The sequence below is a fragment of the Heloderma suspectum genome, chromosome 1 (assembly GCF_057233095.1).
Source record: "Heloderma suspectum isolate Gila_16-S chromosome 1, 16-S_ref, whole genome shotgun sequence".
Lineage (NCBI taxonomy): Eukaryota > Metazoa > Chordata > Lepidosauria > Squamata > Helodermatidae > Heloderma > Heloderma suspectum.
In genome coordinates, this window is record NC_139458.1 from 424,762,753 (window position 1) to 424,783,702 (window position 20,950).

At 44.2% G+C, this 20,950-nt stretch overlaps 2 protein-coding genes across 3 annotated transcripts in view; one reads left to right on the plus strand and one right to left on the minus strand.

Annotated features, from left to right (window-relative positions):
- The window catches only part of LOC146360267 (uncharacterized), a 35,047-nt gene extending 23,792 nt beyond the window's left edge, over window positions 1-11,255 (minus strand). Inside the window, exons 1-2 of one of the 2 annotated variants that reach the window (XM_084829258.1) lie at window positions 8,574-8,595; window positions 6,389-6,422 (exon numbers count right to left, since the gene is read on the minus strand). The gene's annotated coding sequence lies outside the window, so the exon portion shown is untranslated. Of the gene's footprint in view, window positions 1-6,388 lie in introns of both variants that reach the window. The other variant, XM_084829256.1, reaches the window with a different exon arrangement.
- Window positions 1-20,950, plus strand: part of EML6 (EMAP like 6) — a 229,802-nt gene that overhangs the window by 41,870 nt on the left and 166,982 nt on the right. The gene's annotated exons all lie outside the window — the stretch shown is intronic.

The window sequence follows — 20,950 nt, forward strand, 5'->3', positions numbered from 1 at the left end:
CTAGTAACACTATCACTTGCCTATCATTTGACCAATGTATTCCTTGCTGACCCCTTCATGGATCACTGAATGTTGTGGCGAAGGGGCTTGCGTAACTCAGTGAAGCCATAAGCTATGCCGTGCAGGGCCACCCAAGACGGACAGGTCATGGTGGAGAGTTCTGACAAAATGTGGTCCACTGGAGAAGGAAATGGCAACCCACTCCAGTATTCTTGCCAAGAAAACCCCATGGAACATATCACAAGGCTAAAAGATATGACACCGGAAGATGAGCCCCTCAGGTCGGAAGGTGTCCAATATACTACTGGGGAAGAGCAGAGGGAATTTCCAAGCAGCGCCAGAAAGAGTGAAGCGGCTGGGCCAAAGCCGAAAGGACACTCAGCTGTGGATGTGTCTGGTGGTGAAAAGAAAGTCCGACACTGTAAAGAACAATATTGTTTAGGAACCTGGAATGTAAGATCAATGAATCAAGGTAAGCTGGAGGTGGTCAAACATGAGATGGCAAGATTGAACATCGACATCTTGGGAATCAGCGAACTAAAATGGACAAACATGGGTGAATTTAATTCAGGTGACCATTATATCTACTACTGTGGGCAAGAATCCCTTAGAAGAAATGGAGTAGCACTCATAGTCAACAAAAGGGTGGGAAAAGCTGTACTGGGGTACAATCTCAAAAATGATAGAATGATCTCAGTACGAATCCAAGGCAAACCATTCAACATCACAGTAATTCAAGTCTATGCCCCAACCACTGAGGCCGAAGAAGCTGAAGTTGATGGGTTCTATGAAGACCTTCTAGAACTAACACCAAACAAAGATGTCCTCTTCATCATAGGGGATTGGAATGCTAAAGTAGTAAGTCAAGAAATCACCGGGATAACAGGCAGGCATGGCCTTGGTGTACAAAATGAAGCAGGACAAAGGCTAATAGAGTTTTGCAAAGAGAACACGCTGATCATAGCAAACACTCTTTTCGAACAGCACAAGAGGCGACTCTACACATGGATATCACCAGATGGTTAATATCGAAATCAGATTGATTATGTACTTTGCAGCCAAAGATGAAGAAGCTCCATACGGTCAGTAAAAACAAGACCTGGAGCTTACTGTGGCTCAGATCATGAGCTGCTTCTTGCAAAATTTCGGCTGAAATTGAAGAATGTAGGGAAAATCACTAAACCATTCAGGTATAACCTAAATCATATCCCTTATGAATATACAGTGGACATGAGGAATAGATTTAAGGGATTAGACCTGATAGACAGAGTGCCTGAGGAACTACGGATGGATGTCTGTAACATTGTTCAGGAGGCAGCAACTCAATCCATCCCAAAGAAAAAGAAATGCAAGAAAGCAAAGTGGCTGTCTGAGGAGGCTTTACAAGTAGCTGAGGAAAGGAGTGAATCGAAAAGCAAGGGAGAAAGGGGAAGATATAAACAACTGAATGCAGATTTCCAGAGAATAGCAAGGAGAGACAAGAAGGCCTTCTTAAACGAACAATGCAAAGAAATTGAAGAAAACAATAGAATGGGAAAGACTAGAGATCTCCTCAACAAAATCAGAGATCTCAAGGGAACGTTTTGTGCAAAGACAGGCATGATGAAGGACAAAGAAGGCAGGGACCTAACGGAAGCAGATGAGATTAAGAAGAGGTGGCAAGAATACACAGAAGAACTATACAGGAAAGATCTTAACGTCCCTGATAGCCATGATAGTGCGGTCACTGAACTTGAGCCGGACATCCCCAAGAGTGAAGTCAAGTGGGCCTTAGGAAGCATTACTAACAACAAAGCTAGCAGAGATGACAGTATTCCAGCGGAGCTATTTAAGATCCTAAAAGATGATGCTGTTAAAGTGCTGCACTCAATATGCCAACAAATCTGGAACACTCAACAGTGGCCACAAGACTGTGAAAGGTCAGTTTACATTCCAATTCCAAAGAAGGGCAATGCCAAAGAGTGTTCAAACTACCGTACAATTGCGCTCATTTCACATGCCAGCAAGGTGATGCTCAAAATCCTACAAGCTAGGCTTCAGCAGTATGTGAACCGAGAACTACCGGAAGAACAAGCTGGGTTTCGAAGAGGCAGAGGAACTAGAGATCAAATCGCCAACATTTGCTGGATTATGGAGAAAGCAAGAGAATTCCAGAAAAACGTCTATTTCTGCTTCATTGACTATGCTAAAGCCTTTGATTGTGTGGATCACAACAAACTGTGGCAAATTCTTAAAGAGATGGGAGTACCAGACCACCATACCTGTCTCCTGAGAAACCTGTACGAGGGTCAAGAAGCAACAGTAAGAACTGGACATGGAACAACCGACTGGTTCAAAATTGGGAAAGGAGTACGACAAGGCTGCATATTGTCGCCCTGCTTATTTAACTTATATGCAGAGTACATCATGAGAAACGCCGGGCTGGATGAATCACAGGTCGGAATTAAGATTGCCGGGAGAATTATCAACAACCTCAGATACACAGACGATACCACCCTAATGGCAGAAAGCGAAGAGGATCTAAAGAGCCTCATGTTGAGGGTGAAAGTGGAGAGTGCAAAAGCTGGTTTGAAACTCAACATTAAAAACACTCAGATCATGGCATCTAGCCCCATCACTTCCTGGCATATAGAAGGGGAAGAAATGGAAGCAGTGACAGATATTATTTTCTTGGGCTCCAAGATCACCGCAGACAGTGACTGTAGCCATGAAATTAAAAGACACTTGCTTCTTGGGAGGAAAGCTATGGTAAACCTAGACAGCATAGTCAGAAGCAGAGACATCACCTTGCTGACAAAGGGTCGTATAATCAAAGCTATGGTTTTCCCTGTAGTAATGTATGGCTGTGAGAGCTGGACTATAAGGAAGGCTGAGCACCGAAGAATTGATGCTTTTGAACTGTGGTACTGGAGAAGACTCTTACGAGTCCCCTGGACTGCAAGGAGGTCAAATCAGTCAATCCTAACGGAAATCAACCCTGAGTGCTCATTGGAAGGACAGATGCTGAAGCTGAAGCTCAAATACTTTGGCCACCTAATGCGAAGAGAAAACTCCTTGGAAAAGACCCTGATGCTGGGCCAAAGGAGAAGGGGACGGCAGAGGATGAGATGGCTAGATAGCATCACCGATGCAATGAATATGGACTTGAGCACACTCCGGGAGAGAGCGCAGGAGAGGAAGGCCTGGCGTGCTATGGTCCATGGGGTCACGAAGAGTTGGACACGACTTAACGACTGAACAACAACAATTCCTTGCTGTACTCTTCTGAAGTAAATCCAGCATGAGGTTCCCTCCGCCCCCACCAGCTAAAGAGTCTGTTCTTCTGCAGATCTGTTCTTCTCTGGAGAGCCAGTGTAGTGTAGTGGTGAGAGTGACGGACTGGGAGCCGGGAGATCCGGGTTCTAGTCCCCACTTGGCCATGGAAGCTCACTGGGTGACTTTGGGCCAGTCACAGACTCTCAGCCCAACCTACCTCACAGGGTTGTTGTTGTGAGGATACAACGGTGAGGAGGAGGATAATGTAAGCCGCCTTGAATTCCTTGCGAGAGGGAGAAAGGCGGGGTATAAATGCAATAAATAAATAAATAAATAAGCATATCAAAGAGTATCATCTCTGTACTTATGGAATAATGGTCTCTACATCACACAACTATGGAAAATTCTTGGTTTTTAGCCTGCATGGACATTATATTATTTTGTGTCTAAATTGTCAAAGGCTGCCAATTCAGTTTCTCTATTTTCCAATTGTATGTTATTAGTAGCAAAAGATGCAAAGTTTATTTTATTTTATTATTATTACATTTATTGCATAAATATGGCCTTGTAGGCCCCTTCCAACCCTACTATTCTATGATATTGTAATATCATTTACAATATTTATGTAATTGAATGCCATTTTTCTCTTGCAAGGAACCCACAGTGGCTTACATGATCCCCCTCCTCTCCATTGTATCCTCACAACATTTTATCCTGTGAGGTAGGTTAGGCTGAGAGTCTGTGGGCGTGTTCACACAACACGCTAACCCACACTTAGTGGTTGAGTGTGGATTGTTCTTGAACTGTGAGTTGTCTGTTGAACTGTGGGTTAGCATGTTGTCTGAACCCAGGACATTTTCTGCAGGGTGGCTTGTTGACCATGCAGTGTGGCTTATTTTTCTTGAATAAGCCGCTTTGAGAACCCTTTGTTGTTGTTGCTGGGTTGTTCAGGATGGTTAACAAGCCACAGTGCATGGTTAACAAGCCACCCTGTAGAAAATGTCCTGGGTTCAGACATCACACTAACCCTCGGTTCAACAAACAACCTATGGTTCAACAACAACCCACACTCAACCACTGAATGTTGGTTAGTGTGTTGTGTGAACAACCCCAGAGACTAGCCCAAAGTCACCCAAACAAAGTGAGGCCAAGTGGGGACTAGAACTCTGATGTCCCGAGTTCCAGTCAAACACTCTAACCACTCCACCACACTGGATCTTAAGTTCAAGGACAATGTTACATCCACAAACTGTGTTCTGCTTAAGATGGTACGCAAGCAATAGCCTAACTTCATCATTAGGATGGCTTGAAAAAAACTGCTTGTAGAATTTAATGTGACAGATATCATAACTGCATATTAGGAATTTAATGTTATGGGTTCATCTATTTGGTTATTTCACAGTGGGGGGCAGATATACATCTATCCCATAGTCCACACAACCTGGTGACCTCATTTTGCACTTTTTCATGCCCATTTATGCCACTGGTGGTGGTACTTGCAGGACCAGTGTTGGTTATACAGTTTCTATGTAAATGCTACACTTTGAACCTGGCAAAAAAGAACATAACATTGACATAAAAAGAGCCCTGCTCAATCAGACTAAAGGCGTATTTTATCCAGCATCCTGTTTCCCATTATGACCAACCAGATGTCTATGGGAAGTGTACAAACAGGACATGATGGCAATGGCCCTCTCCTGCTGTATTCCCCCAGCACCTAAGAAGCAGAGGTAATCACTTGGGGTTTTTTTAAGGTACCTTCTTAATCCCACTTGCCCTCACTTCCATTTTTGCGCATTACTTTGAACCCAGAGTGTGTGAAGCTATTACCTGGCCATGCCCTAAAGATCTAACCATGTAGGACCAGTATCAGTTCTCTATTTTAGTCTCTACATTAGCTCCCCACTGCCTTGCAGAAGGGTCGTTAGGTCTTTCATAGCCATAGGTAAGAATGTTAAGTGGATTAATTATGAATTATTAGTACTGCTGACTGTTTATTATATAAGTGCTAATGAAGTTGTACTTTCCCCATGGTGTGATATGTATATTTGACACAGTCATTTGCTATTGTGCAGTATTCAAGTACATGATACCCTGACTCATTACAGCTTTTAATACACTCGGAAATCTAGCACACAATGAAAGAGTGAGCAGAATAGGATCAAGATGGAATACTTTTAATTCTTAGTGATTTCAATGAAAGGGTTAAGACCGTGCTTAATTCTCTTCCAGTGAAATTAATGAGACCTACGAACCATGATGTTATCTTGATTGTGCCCTGTGTTGTGTGTATTTTAATTCCTAACAGTGCAATCCTTTGCATGTCTATTCAGAATTAAATCCCATTGAGTGCATGGATATGCAAACGAGTGCACAAACTCCCAGGAAAGTGTATATAGATGATTGTAAGCCCACAGATACAGATACTGAACATTTTTACCAGCCTGCCTATTACCCACATACTATATACTTATCCACAGAGTATATTTATCCAGATATCCACCCACAAGGCAGTAGCAGAGGTAGTTGTGTCATACAAGGAATTCTTGTTCACCCTGGACAAATGTCTTACAGTAGGGTGGCTTTAAGTATATGTACAGTCCATCCTAATATGTAGACTGAATCTTTCATTCATTTTTGTAATGTGAAATAATGCTAGAGATGCATCTTGGGTGACAGTATGAATAAGAACCAGAATATACTGTGTTAGGGACCACTAAATGCAGATACATATGTAGAATAGTGGGTAAGAATGTTTGGTATGGGTGGGAAAAAAATCTTATGATAACCATTTTTTCTTGTTTAAAAACTGAACTGAAGAGCTAGCAAAAGCAAAAATGACTGATTTTTAACGCTGAGCCTTTCACTCAGCGTTATAAATGTACCTACTTGGAGAGGTCAAATCTTAATGGTGTAGTGTCTCAAAGTTATGTTATGTATTCAAAAGCTATAAAGCATAGGGGAAAAGGTTCTGTGGGGAAACTGAAGTGCTTTTAGGACGCCTAATCTACAAAACAAACTTTGGTTTTTGCAAATGTATCTGAATACAGTTAGAACATTTGGCGCAAACTAGGCCAAAGGCCAATCAAGCAGAATGTACAATTGGCCAATACCCAGGCACAAGCCAATGTACCTTGCAGTGTTTCATTATCTTCTTCTGGGTAGAACTGAAAAAGACACATTTAAAAAAGATGAAATACATCTTGTCATATATTTCTGAAGCATACACATTCTGAACAAGGGCATGCAAATGTCATTTTAAAAAGCAGATTTATAAAATACAGAAGGTGGTAATTATGACTCATCCTGAGTCAATGAACAGGGATAAGTAAATATTAATTGGCATTCTGTTGAGTGCCATTTTTTGGTGAAAAAGAAATCAAATAAATACATATGCTACTTCAGTAAAATATATGTGGAAACAAGTTTGTAGCGGTGTTTTTACGTTGCTATTGGTTTTACATTTCAGATTACTTGTCTGGCAAAAATATTGTTACAGCATTATGTTCATACCTTGGAAGGTGAACTGCTGGAAATTTGTTTGAATGTTGAATGATTTCTCTGTGGGTTTTGCAGATAATCTATAAATTATCTGTATGGGGGGGGTTCTTCATAATTTAAATGATTTGCCTGCAGGGTCTTTTTCTATTCAAACCAAGATTAATGATCCTAATTGTTGTAACATGGGTGGATAGATTTCGGCCACAATCTAGAAGGAAAGCAGCTGAAAAACCCCAACAGAATACAGTTATGTGCTCCCTACTTCTCAGAGTGGTAAGAGGTTTTAGGGGTAACGCTTGCCCAGGTTTGGTTTGTCATTTTAAAATATTTGGGCTTGTTTTACAAATATACAAGTTGAGCATAGGTGGACAGACCTCTATAGACATGCCTCAGCACCCCAAGATGCTTTCAGACTTCCAGCAGCAGCTGTCATTCTAAAATCACTTCTTTTCTTTCCTTACATAAGGAAAATAATGGTTTCTTATGCAGAACCCTATTTCCCCACATGGAATTGATTTGTAGATTCCAGGAAAAATAATTAAAATGAAACTTAAGTGGTCCTGCCCCCAAATAACTATCTCATATTTACCAACTTCTTTTCATGTAATGCATTACATTTCTGTACCACTCAATAGCTGAAGCTCTCTGGGTAGTCTACAAAGATTAAAAATCATTTTAAAAAATACATTATACAAAGTGTAAAAACCATTTACATACAAACATATAAAGAGACAACACAGACACACATACAACTAAAACAATTTTAAACCATCAACAATAACATCCGCCTGCACAATGAGATTTCTCCATCCTCTCCTTCCCCTAGACTCCACCAAATCTGTTCTGGGTCCCCCAGCTCTCCAGAACAGATTTGGAGGGGGGCATGCAGGGGGCTGCAGGAGGGAGGGGCAATCTGTTCAGTGGCTTCCCTTCCACTAGCAGAATGACATCATTGGGTACAACCAAATATTTCTTTATTGATATTCACCCAATTTGGCTTTCAGAGTGGCGAACAAAAAAGTATAAATAACACAGTATAAATTGCATAACAACAGATACAAAACAGAAAGCAGGTAGGGGTATAAACACAGATTAAAATGCCTGGGCATATAAAAATATCTTAACTTGGCGCCAAAATCATTGTAATGTAGGCATCAGGCACACCTCTTTAGAGGGAACTATCTAGGTAAGTATAGGCGAGACAGCAATTGTATTTTGAATGCTTATATTTTGCCAAGAGGTAGGCTGACCATATTTCCTTGAGACAAAAATGGGATATTGGGATGACAAAAATGGAACGGGATTATGTAATATTCCGTATTCATGAAAAAATAATAAAACCACAATATAACAAAACAACTGCAGCTCCCTTTGTGGTCTCTCAGGCTATAAGAGACCTAAAAAACAACTTAAACTCACTGCAAAAGAACATGGAAAGGGGCGCAAATGAATTGCATATACACACAAAAAAACACTCATAAATATACATATATAAAATACTTATAAATTATCACATAAGGAATAAAAAAATATGTATGGCATACCACACTGAACACTCTACTGCAGGACTGCAGTGGCCAGACTGCAAAAAATCATAAACATACACCAAAAAGAAAAAGAAAAGGAATGAACACCCTTACTGCTATCACAAGCTGGTATATGCTAATGTCCCACTGGAGAGTTCCACTGTTATAAAAAAAAATAGCTAACAGCCTGTTGAACTGAAATATGAGTCTGAAAAGTCCGAATCAAACTGAATGTAGGGCAGAAAGAATCTCTATGGGCGGAATCATGGTAGAAATAACAGTAAGACTCACCCTCCTGGCTCCCACACGCTGAATGGGGCTTAGCGACCACCTCTTGAATTCCCCGCCACTGCAGACAAGCAAGGGGGCGGCGTCTGATCATCGCGCTAGCTCAAGAAGCCTGGCCCTGACTGGATAAAGTAAATGGAACTTCCTCTTTCATCACACTAGTAGTTTTACTGCACACATTGATTAGCATAGAGCCTTATGATAAGCATGTTCAGCTTTTTACAAAAAATTAAAAACGGGACAAAATTGACATTTATATTAAAACGACGGGACGGTCGGGAAATATGAAAAAAACGGTACTGTCTTGTTTAAAACGGCACGTATGGTCAGCCTACCAAAAGGACATCATGCTTTAGAAAAATCAAGACTAGTACTATAGAATGCTAGCCTTTCAGTGGCTATAGATATCATACCATACACTGAATAAGCTGTTTCGATATGCCTGTTGATTGATACATATCACAAGATTGCTCTGTTTTGTTCCAGAGTAATACATGCAGAATGAATGCTATATTCTTGCTTTAGCCTCATCACAGACAAGGGTTAGAATCACCAGTGCATGCTTTATGGAATGGTATCAAGACCACTTAATGTGAGCTGATTAATCCATTTTGAATGCGATTTTTGTTCTCACACCTGGTGTTAAAACATGTAGAAAGTACCTCCTCATTCCAGCTAACTTTGGTTGTGATTAATCACAATGGAACCAAAGTTAGTTACAACTATGAACTCAATCCCATTGTATCTATTAACTGAAGCTGGATCGGGGTTGGGGCATCTGTCTTTTTTATCAATACCTATTCATGGAAAGTTCTGTCAATTGTATATTAAACTGTGTTGTTGTTTCTTCCTGTAATTCTGGCCTACTTCCCATAGCAGAGATCTAAATTTCTTTTAAGTGTTCCAAAAGACCAATGAAATGCTGCATCTACACAAGCAGTTCAATGGATAGGCTCCAGCATAAGGGGTTGCTTCAGTCTTTACTGAAATAAACTCCATGCACTGTTAGCAGCATCACAGCACCTGAGAGTGTTCAAAATACTTTACATGCATTATCTCAGTGATTCTTGCAACGACCTTTAAGGCTGTTCACTATTATTAACTAAAGTTAAAAGAGCAGGGGCTGAAATGTACTTGCCCCCTTCTTTAGTTATTGTTCCTCAGATCTGGAGATTTGGGTATGTTGCTGCATACAATTGGTTGTATCCAATAGTAATCTAACTTGTCACATTCATTTCAGTGGGTCTACTCTAAGTAAGACTAACATTGGATACAGCCCTATGGGTTGCTGCATGTGGGGGGTTGTGGATTAGGGGACTAATCAACACTGGTATTCAAATAGGGCATCCCTGATCACATCCTAAAGCTACACAGAGGACATTATTATTAGAACAATGCAGCAGCTCTTCCGGAGTTTCATCTTTCACAAGCCAGGTTTAGACAATAGGTTGGGAGAATAGCCTAAGTAGTCTAAGGACTACTCAGATGAAAGGAGCAGAGGTGAGAAAGCAAGCCAAAGGAGTGGTGAAGGAATGCTGTAAGGAGCTGCTGTTCTGCTGCCGCCTGCTCCCCCACCCCCCTTGAGCAGCCGCTTTCTCATTAGAGGCTTGAGTCATTCATAGGATGTAGCCTGTTTTCTCCCTTCTTAAAGGTGCAGTCTCACAGTTCTGATATGTCAGGATAGCAGCTTGACCCATTCATAGGCGCCTCATGAGGACCCAAACCAGTACACACATTCAAGAGACTGCTGCTGTCAGAGATTCTAAAGCTCTAAGCATCTTGAGAATCTGCTGGTCCATGACATGACGGTAAAGAGGAATAATAGCAACAGAAACAAATAATTGTTTTGGCTGAGGGAAAAGTAGAATAAAGGTCTCTGTGGCATTGTTATCTGGTGTTGCATGCCTACCCTTGCTAGATTTTTCATGGCACTGGAAAATAGCTGATAACTGAATATCTTTGGGATTGCACTGCATAATCAGATGTGCAATTTCTCACTTGACTGCAAATTTGCAAGACCTTTATTTACCCTGTACAGTTAGAATGTTTGATTCCAGTTCCTTTGGACGAAATCTTGGCATCTGGAAATAGTAGTGTGGGCCCCAATATACACTCTCTTCATTCATAGAATATCTATCCAAATCCCACTTCTTAAAGCTGTCACCCTTCTTTCCCCTGTAGCCCTTTTTGTTAGGCATTTTGTTATCTTTACCTGGTGCTCCAAAGAGATAAAAATGTGGGCTAAATATGTACCATTCAATAGGATAAAGAAGAGTGGTGTGTGACTGAGTACTCTTGAGAAATGATCTCTGAAAATCCTTTCCGCCTCCCTTGCACTTACAGCGCATATCTACTCTAAAAAAATCACATTGGTTTTATACTTGTTTAGCTGTCATGACTTTCCCCTCAAAATTCCTGGGAACTGCAGTTTGGTACGAGTGCTGAACACTCTCTGTTAGAGTTCCCTAATCCCTTTGCAGAACTACTGCTCCTAGGTTTCCCTGGAGAAATAAATTGACTACTATTCTGTGATGTAGATGTGCCCACAGACACTTAACCCTATGATTCAAAACCATCTGGCTGGTCACAACATACAATAAAACAGTTTAAAACAATAAAATTCTACAATAAAAACATTTTCTAAAATACCCTAACCCACCCCAAATGCCTGCCTGAACAACCACGTTTTTAATGCACGACGGAAGCTCATTAAAGAGGGGGCATGACGGAGTTCCCTAGGGAGGGAGTTCCACAGAGTGGGGGCCACCACAGAAAAGGCCGTCTCCCTCGTCCCCACCAGTCTAGCTGTCCTGGCTGATGGGACAGAGAGAAGGCCATCCGAGGCTGATCTTGTTAAGCGGCCTGTCTGGTGCTGCTGGAGGCGCTCCTTAAGATAGGCTGGCCGGAACCATATAGGGTTTTAAAAGTCAAAACCAACACCTTGAATTTGGCCTGGAAAACAACTGGTAACCAGTGCAACTCCTTCAGCACTGGAGTGATGTGATCTCACCGGTGGCTGCCTTTAATCAGGCGAGCCGCCGCGTTCTGTACCAGCTGCAGTTTCCGAACTGTTTTCAAGGGTAACCCCACGTAGAGCGCATTACAGTAGTCTAAACGAGAGGAGACCAGGGCATGTACTACCGATGGGAGCAGATGGTTGGGAAGGAAGGGGCGCAGCTGCCGTATCAGATGGAGTTGATACAGCATTGTCCGGCTCACAGCTGACACCTGACCCTCCATGGACAGCTGGGAGTCCAAAATGACCCCCAGGCTGCAGACCTGGTCTTTCAAGGGTAGCCGTACCCCATTCAACACCAGGTCAACATCCCTCAACCTCCTCTTGTCTCCCACCAAAAGTACCTCGGTCTTGTCAGGATTCAGCTTCAGCTTATTCCTCCCCATCCAGCCACTCACCGTCTCCCGACATTTGGACAGGGATTCTACAGCCAACCTTGGTGAAGATTTGAATGATAGGTAGAGCTGCGTGTCATCCGCATATTGATGACACTGCACCCCAAACCTCCTGATGATAGCCCCCAGCGGCTTCACATAGATGTTAAATAGCATCGGGGAGAGGATGGAACCCTGTGGCACCCCACAAGGAAGTGTACATGGCGTTTATTGATCTGACTAAGGCTGTCGACACTGTAAATCGTACTGCTCTCTGGACCATCCTTCTGAAAACTGGATGCCCTAATAAATTTGTGAACATCTCGCGGCTCCTCCGTGACAACATGACAGCAACAATCTTGGATAACAATAGCTCTCAAAGAGATCCATTCAAAGTGGGATCAGGCATTAAACAGGGATGCGTCATTGCTCCAACCTTATTTGCTATCTTCATCGCTATGATTCTACACCTTGTTGAAGGGAAACTTCCCACTGGTGTAGAAATCATATATCGAACAGATGGAAAACTTTTTAATCTCAGCAAAAAGTAAGGTAATTACATCCTCTGTCATAGAACTTCAATATGCTGATGATAACGTAATCTGCGCACATTCAGAGGAAAATCTCCAAACTATCCTAAACATCTTCGCAGAAGCATATGAAAAGCTCGGCCTCTTGCTTAACATCAAAAAACCCAAAGTGCTTTACCAGCAAGCACAAACCAATCCCTCTGTAGCACCATCAATCCATCTTAACGGTATGATGCTGGAAAATGTCGATCACTTTTCTTATGGCAGCCATCTCTCCACAACAGCCGACATCAATGCTGAAATTCAGCATCGCCTGAGCTCTGCGACTATAGCATTCTCCCGAATGAAGCATAGAGTGTTCGAGGATCGGGACATTCGCAGGGAGACCAAAATGCTTGTTTACAAAGCCATTGTACTACCAACCTTACTGTAAGCCTGTGAAACATGGACCATCTATAAACACCACTCCCAACTTCTCGAAAAATTCAACCAACGCTGCCTCCAAAAAATTCTGCAAATTACTTGGGAAGACAGACGGACTAATGTGAGCATAGTGGAAGAAGCAAAGACCACCAGCATTGAAACAGTGATTCTCCAGCATCAAATTTGCTGGATTGGCCATGTTGTTCAAATGCCTGATTATCGTCTTCCAAAGCAGTTACTCTATTCCCAACTTATGAATGGAAAACGGAATATTGGTGGATAGCAAAAGAGATTTAAAGATGTTCTTTAAGCTAATCTAAAAATATGTAACATAAGGATTGAGAAATGGGAAGCTCTAACTCATGAGCGTTCCAACTGGAGGTCAGCCTGTATTAAAGGCGCTATGGACTTTGAAGAAGCACGAGTACAGAGCGAAAGGGAGAAATGAGCTCAGCAGAAGGCATGTCAAGCAAACCCTCACCGTGACCGCCTTCCACCTGGAAAACTATATCCTCACTGTGGGAGGCGGTGTAGATCCAGAATTGGCCTTTACTAGGGATGTCAGAGAATTCCACCACGGATCCCAGGGAGGCCAAATTCCAGTGAATTCAGCCCCCCGGAATCCGTGGCAGAACGGAGCAACCTGCCTCACCACCCTGCGGAAGTCCCCCGGAACAGAGCCTACCTGGCCGTGGCTCCGGCAGCCGCGGCGGCTGTGGTGGCGGTGGCTGCTGCTGGCTGCGGCTGCAAATGGCAGCCGCTACACCAGCCGCCATTTGCGTCCCTTCGCTGAGCAGTACGTAAATATTTACGTAGCCTATCATGGCAAAGAGCGGGGACACAGATGGCATCCGCTACGCCATTTGCATCCCCTCTCTTTGCTGTGATAGGCTACGTAAATATTTACATAGCCTATCACGGCTCAGCGAAGGGACATAAATGGCGGCCACTATGCCGGCCGCCATTTGCGTCCGCAGACCTGCCGCAGCCAGATGTCCGGCTGCGGATGCACCTGGCTGGCAGCTCCACAGAGTCACCGCGGAGCGGAGCCGGCTGGGGAGGATTCCGAGGGGAGGGACGGAGTGCATCCCCCCCACCGCAGATGCCACTTACGAAACAGGTAAGTGGTTTCGTATATCCCTAGCCTTTACAGCCACCTGCAGACCCACTGCTAGAGATTAATGTGTTGATTGACCTATCTTCTATGAATCTGTCTAATTCTTTTAAAGAGTTATCTATATAGACTCTATCTTTGGAAGACAATCTTACTCGGTCATGAGTGATTGCCATGATGACTACTCAGAGTGGCTGACAACAATTAAAAACCACAATACAATATAAAATAATACATTCTATAATAATACAATAAAAATACAAAGCTATTAAATACAGAGACAAGAGACCAGAGGTAAAAGAACCCTTAAACAAAAAAAACAGCAGGCAAAAACCTACTGCAATGAAAATGTGTTCACCAACCAGCAGAAGAAATCCAGAGAGGGGGGCACCTGTGTTTTACAGGGCCAGGTGTTCCACAGTATTAGTGCAGCCACTGTAAAGGCTTGTCTCTTGTCATCATCAGTAGTGCCCCCACCCTAGAGTAGGGATGGCAGGGAATTCCGCCATGGATCTTGGTGAGGCCAAATGCCAGTGCATTCGGCCCCCCGAAATCTGTGGCGGAACGGCCTGCCACCCCCCTCCCCCCCGCAGATCCCCTCCCGGACGAGACTTACCTGGGGCGGATCTTCCGGGCGGTGGTGGGTCCAGCGGCGGCGGCAGCTGGTCTTCCGACCGGCTGCCGCCACTGCCATTTGCAGTCTTGTCACTTTGTTGTTGTTTTTTTTACAAGACGTGATAGGCTACGTAAAGACTTACGCTACGCTATTTGCGTTCCCCTTATTGTCGTCGTCTTAGTCTACGTAAATATTTACGTAGACTAAGACGGCCAAAAATAAGGAACACAAATGGTGGCGGCCGTAGCCACCGCCATTTGCGTACGTGCTTTTTTTTTTTTTTTTCAACCAGACGTGTTAGGCTACGTAAATCTTTACGTAGCCTATCACGGCTGACTACAGGGACGCAAACGGCGGCGGCTATGGCCGCCGCCATTTGCGTCCCTGCTAGCCAGTGGCCAGATGTCCGGCTGCTGGCGGAGCTGGCTGGCGGCTCTGCGGAATCCCCATGGAGTGGAGCTGGCCAGCCGGCCAGGATTCTGGGGGGGAGGCGCAGAGCGCCTCCCCCCCCGGGTGAGGATTCCGGGGGGAGGGATGGGGCGCCTCCCCCCCCCAGCGGAACCCGGCGGAGCCAGGTAAGGGGACTTTTGTATATCCCTACCCTAGGGCCCCATCTACATGGAGACGGTTTCTGAGGTGATTCTGTTTAAATCCAGATTTTCATGAATTTGGGTTTGCTCCTCTGGCGGTACACTTAGCTAGTAAAGCAGTGTATATGTTTAAAAAAAATACCACTTTCACAGGGCAAACTGCATTAGTTTGGGCTTGGGTGAGTGGAGGCCCACGAATAGAACTGAATGTCATCAACTGCATAGGTGCAATGCAGCGAATGAGCAGAAGCGTCTCCCCGCTCCCATGCTCAGTGAAGTGCAAGGGAAGACAATGAGTTACTTGTGAGTAGACATGTTTAGCCAACACGTCTCCTTGTGTCCACCCTTTCTCAGCAAGAATAAAGGTAATTTGGGGGCGATCACCTTTAAAAATCATTGAAGTTATGTGTACCTTCGCTCTTCTGTAGCAGCGAAGATTTAAAACAAGAGGCTTGCTCCCCAACCCTCTCCTTCCTCGTGTGCTCAGTGAAGTGCAATGGAAGACAATGAGTTACTTCTGAGTAGACATGTTTAGCCAACACCTCTCCTCATGTCCACCCTTTCATGATGCAAGTTTCCCTCCCGTCTATAAACATTGCTCCATCAAGCCCACGCCAAAGCCAACTGAGGTCACACAGCCTCCCAAACTAAACTGAAACTGTCACGAAGAGAAAATCCAGCATAAAACAACTTTGTGAAAAAGCTGCTTTTCAGGCAGAAAAAACTTGCACTTGATGCAGAGTGGGGATAATGTCATCTGCCACGATTGCCTGTGAGGAGCAGTAGAACCAGAATAAATCCCCCACGTAGATGAGGCCTCGGTCTTTCCCTTTCCTTCTTTCTCTTATAACTTTTCTTTCTGCTTTCTGAAAAGCCTGTGCACCATTTTTGTTTCTATTGTTGCTTGCTTTGCTTTGCTTTGCTTTGCTTTGCTATGGTTTGCATTTCTTTGCTTTCTATCCTGACTTTGTTGGCCTTGCCTAGATATGGACAGTATTCACTGATGTGTTAATTTTACAAAGAATACAGTAAGCTCAGGGAATCCCAAAGCAGTTAATTACTCAGCCAAGGGGGGGGGGGATATGTTCCACTGTGCTCCCAAGCATAGAACAAATTGTAGTGAGATTTGATTGACATTATTATGCTGTAGGCATTTAATACGCATTTGCAGTTCATGATTGCTACCAGTTTTTAAGGCTGAATGGGTTTTTGTTGTTGTTGTTTTTGCTTGAGGTATGCTCAAATGTGCACATTTGGGAACAAACTCTTAATTCAAAATTCAGTATGATTTAATTGCTGCAATTCCAAAATTTGCTGAAGTCAGAAAAAAATCCTGACAATTGGAGTACGGGATCGTCCAGAGAGGAGGGGCCATTCTATGCTAGCATTTTATCCTGGTCTGTCTCGCTTGCACAGTACACAACATATATTGTCCTAATGCTATTAATATTCAGTTCTTCCCCCAAAAAAACTATTCTCTATATTTATTTATTTGCTTGCTTGCTTGCAAGGGTGGCTGTGTTATCACCCAACAACTGTTTTGTGAATGGCTACTATTGAGTAATTACCACTGTCTGCACTTTCTGCATTTCACTTCACACTGACCTCAGTGTTTACAGTTTCCCCCACCGTGTGTGTGTGTGCATGTGTGAACTGTGTAGTAGCTCATAGGAACTAAGGGATTTTGTCAAAGACATCATGGAAAAGGTCAGGTTTGGGGTTGGGGATTTGAAGGAAGTAAGACTAGATCAGACTAAGCTATACATACGAAACTGGCGGTAATGAAAGTTGCAAAACCTCTGCTCTCAGAATGGTATTCTGCAGCATTTTCCCCTTGGTTTCCCCATCTCAGCGGCTTGATTAATTTGAAATATCTGAATACACTTCCTCCATGCTTCCTTCTTGGCCTGCTTTGCTGTGTCCGCTGTGTATCCTTTACAAAGCTGCTGCCAATTCTACTCTGTAGGCTCATAATAAAGCCCTGTGGAGCTGTTCTGGCAAGAATCTTCATGAAGACTGAGCAGCTGAATGAACTTTATTGAAACTCTTGCTGGAATAACTTGATGCTTGAAGCAGAACCACTAGCAGAAAAAGCAGTTAGTAGGAATAATGAAGGAACATTGAGGAAGACCTACCTGTTTCAATAATAGCCTTTCTCAGATGATTGAAATGTGGGGATACCAAATGCATGGAGAGGGAGCAGGTTTATGCCAATTATCCCTGTCCTGAATTCCATGCAATGATCATTCCTTTGTGAACAGAACCCTACAAGCATACAAGTTATATTCATGTAGGCTTTTTTGGCATAAAAAGATTTCTGCCTTGGGGAAGGCCACATTGTTGAGCCTTGCCCTCATTGCCAGGCGTTCTCTAAACAAGCCAGCAGAAATTGGGCTGATTGGCTGAAAGCTGCACTTTGGAAGAAAGTGCCTGAGGCAGTAGCAGACCCACTGATGGCTCAGGTCTCTAACCCCTGAGCTCGGGATATTCCTGCCTCACCACAGCGTGTACAAGTGTCGGGGGTTGTCTCCCCCCAGCGCCCCGCACAAACATCTCCGAGTGCAAGTAAGCCCCCTTCGGGAAGGGTGCTGACACTTTCATTGGCTTAAAAGCTTACAAAAAAGGCCAAAATGCCAAAACAGCCAATGCAGTCTTCTTCAGACATAAAAAAAAGAGAAGAAAAAGGCTAAGAGACCAACAGGTTCTCCCCGAGATCAAACCAGACTGTGCCCCCTACCTCAGGATTAGTCTAGGTCGCCATAGCTGCCCCCACGGAGCTGCCATAGCTGCCCCCACGGAGCTGCCATAGCTGCCCCCACGAAGCCTTGGGATCAACCTGCATCCCTGGTACCGAATGCAATACCCATTGCTCCACCGGTGCTCCTCTTGCCAATCCCTGTGGCCGTACCGATGTCCAGATCAGATCCGATTCCAACTACGTCAACGCCAGAGGGTGAGATCTGAGATCCACTTTGCTTCCCGATGCCTTTTGAGACAGACATCCAGGTTCTGTCTCGAAGAAATCACGTCAGACTTTGAAGCTTTGGGAAGGAAACTCAAGAACTTTGGGGCCCAGATAGTTTTCTCATCCATCCTTCCAGTAGTTAGATGAGGGACAGAAAGGGAAAGAAAAATACTCTGGGGGAATGACTGGTTACGAAGGTGGTCCCGGCATGAGAGATTTGGATTCTGGGACCATGGGCTATACTTCCTGGAAGATGGACTGTTGGCAAGGGATGGGTTGCACCTCACAAAGGCTGGGAAGAATGTCTTTGGCCACAGCATGAAGAACTTCATCAGGAGGGCTTTAAACTGAATCCTATAGGGGAGGGAGACATAAAGTTGGGGGTAACAATGGATGAAGGCCCATGCACCACAACGGAGAGAACAGCTCTAATAGTGCTCAATAATAGCCTTCAGAAACATGTAGGAAGGAAACCAGACTATAAAGCACATGGTCTTCAATGTCTATATACTAATGCCCAGAGTATAGGAAACAAACAGAATGAACTTGAACTCTTAATACAGGAGGGAAATTATGACTTGATAGGTGTAACTGAAACTTGGTGGGATGACTCCCATGACTGGAATACAGTAATTGAAGGATATAACTTGTTCAAAAAGAACAGGAGGAACAGGAAGGGAGGTAGGGTTGCCCTATATGTTAAAAATACATATCTCTGCACAGAAATACAGGAGGATGAGCTTGGTAGCCCCATCGAGAGCATCTGGGTTAAAATAAATGGAGCAAAGAATAAAAGGAACATGGTGGTCGGAGTCTACTACCGGCCACTCAATCAAGGAGAGGACGAGGATGAAACTTTTGAAAAGCAAATTGCCAAGGTTTCAAGGAAGCATGATGTAGTAGTAATGGGGGAGTTCAATTTCGCCGATATATGTTGGGAGACAAATTCTGCAAAATATGGCCCCTCCAAGAGGTTCCTGATTTGTGTTGCTGATAATTTCCTCCTACAGAAAGTAGGGGAAGGAACTAGAGGATTGGCTATCCTTGACTTGATCCTAACCAACAGAGATGACTTAGTAGGGGTGTACGAAACTCAACTTACCTGGCTCCGCTGGGGTCCGCAGGTGGGGGGAGGCAATCCGTTCCTCCCCGCAGAATCCTCGACGGGGGGAGGAGGCGATCCATTCCTCCCCCCTGGAATCCTGCCCGGCTGGCTCCGCTCCGTGGCCAGTCCGCAGAGCCACTGGCTGGGACAACCCGCAGCGGGGCCTCCAGCCACTGCCAGGCTTCTGCAGACGCAAATGGCATCCTGCGTAGGGGACGCCATTTGCGTCCCTATGCTAGCCTATGATAGGCTATGTAAATATTTATGTAGCCTATTACAGCTAAAGCAGGGATGCAAATAGCGTCCCCTACGCCATTTGCGTCCCTGCTTTAGCTGTGATAGGCTACGTAAATATTTATGTAGCCTATCATGGGCTAGCGTAGGGACGCAAATGGCGGCCGCTATGACAGCTGCCATTTGCGGCCACAGCAGCCTGGCAGCGGCCAGAGCCGCCCCCGCCACCACTTCATCCACTGCCAGAGCTACCATCGGAGCCACCGCTGCTGCCGCATCCGCCACCAGGTAGGTCCATCCTGGGGGGATTCCGCGCGGAGGTGGGTGGGGAGGCCGTTCCGCCACGGACTCCAGGGGGCCGGATTCTAAAGAATCCAGCCTCACTGGGGTCCATGAATTCTCCACCATCCCTATGACTTAGTGGATAAAGTAGTAGTTACAGGAACTCTGGGGGAAAGTGACCATGTTATACCTGAGTTCTTGGTTCTAAAGGAAGCAAAAGCTGAGTGCAGCCAAACGTGTACCCTGGATTTTAGGAAAGCTGATTTTAATAAACTCAGAACAATGATCAGTAAGGTCCCATGGCAAGCGACTCTAATGAGAAAAGGAGTCCAAGATGGGTGGGAGTTTTTAAAAAAGGAAAATCTAAAGTCAGAATTGCAAACAATTCCAACAAGAAAAGAAGGCAGAAGATAACAGCAGAAGTCAATGTTGCTTCACAAAAAGCTTAGAGATGACCTGAAAACAAAAAAGGACACATACAGGAAGTGGAAGGAAGGCCAAGGTACAAAAGAAGAGTGCAGGCAGGTAGCACAGAATTGCAGGGATGGTGTCAGGAAGGCTAAAGCTGAGAGCGAGCTGAGGTTAGCGAGGGATGCTAAAAGCAACAAAAGGGCTTTCTTCAGATACATGCATAGTAAAAGACAGGAAAGAAATGGTGGTTCAGCTATTAAATAAGGATGGCAAAATGATAACAGATGACAAGGAAAAGGAAGAAGTGCTCAATTCCTTCTTTGGCTCAGTCTTCTCCCAAAAGAGGGTCTATGAGCCTCCTGGCAAAGGCAAAGTACAGGCTGAAGGGGCAGGACTGCAGCTTGCGATTGATAGGCATATGGTCAAAGAACACCTAATTACTTTGAATGAATTTGAATCTCCAGGGCCAGATGTACTGCACCCTAGACTAATAAAGGAACTGGCAGAAGAACTCTCAGAACCGCTGTCTATTCTCTTTGAGAAATCATGGAGGACGGGGGAAGTGCCAGATGACTGGAGGGGGGCTAACGTTGTCCCTATCTTCAAAAAGGACAAAAAGGAGGAACTTAGGAGCTACAGACCAGTCAGTCTAATATCAATCCCTGGAAAAATTCTGGAGCAGATTCTAAAGCAATCCATCTGTAAGCACCTTGACAACAA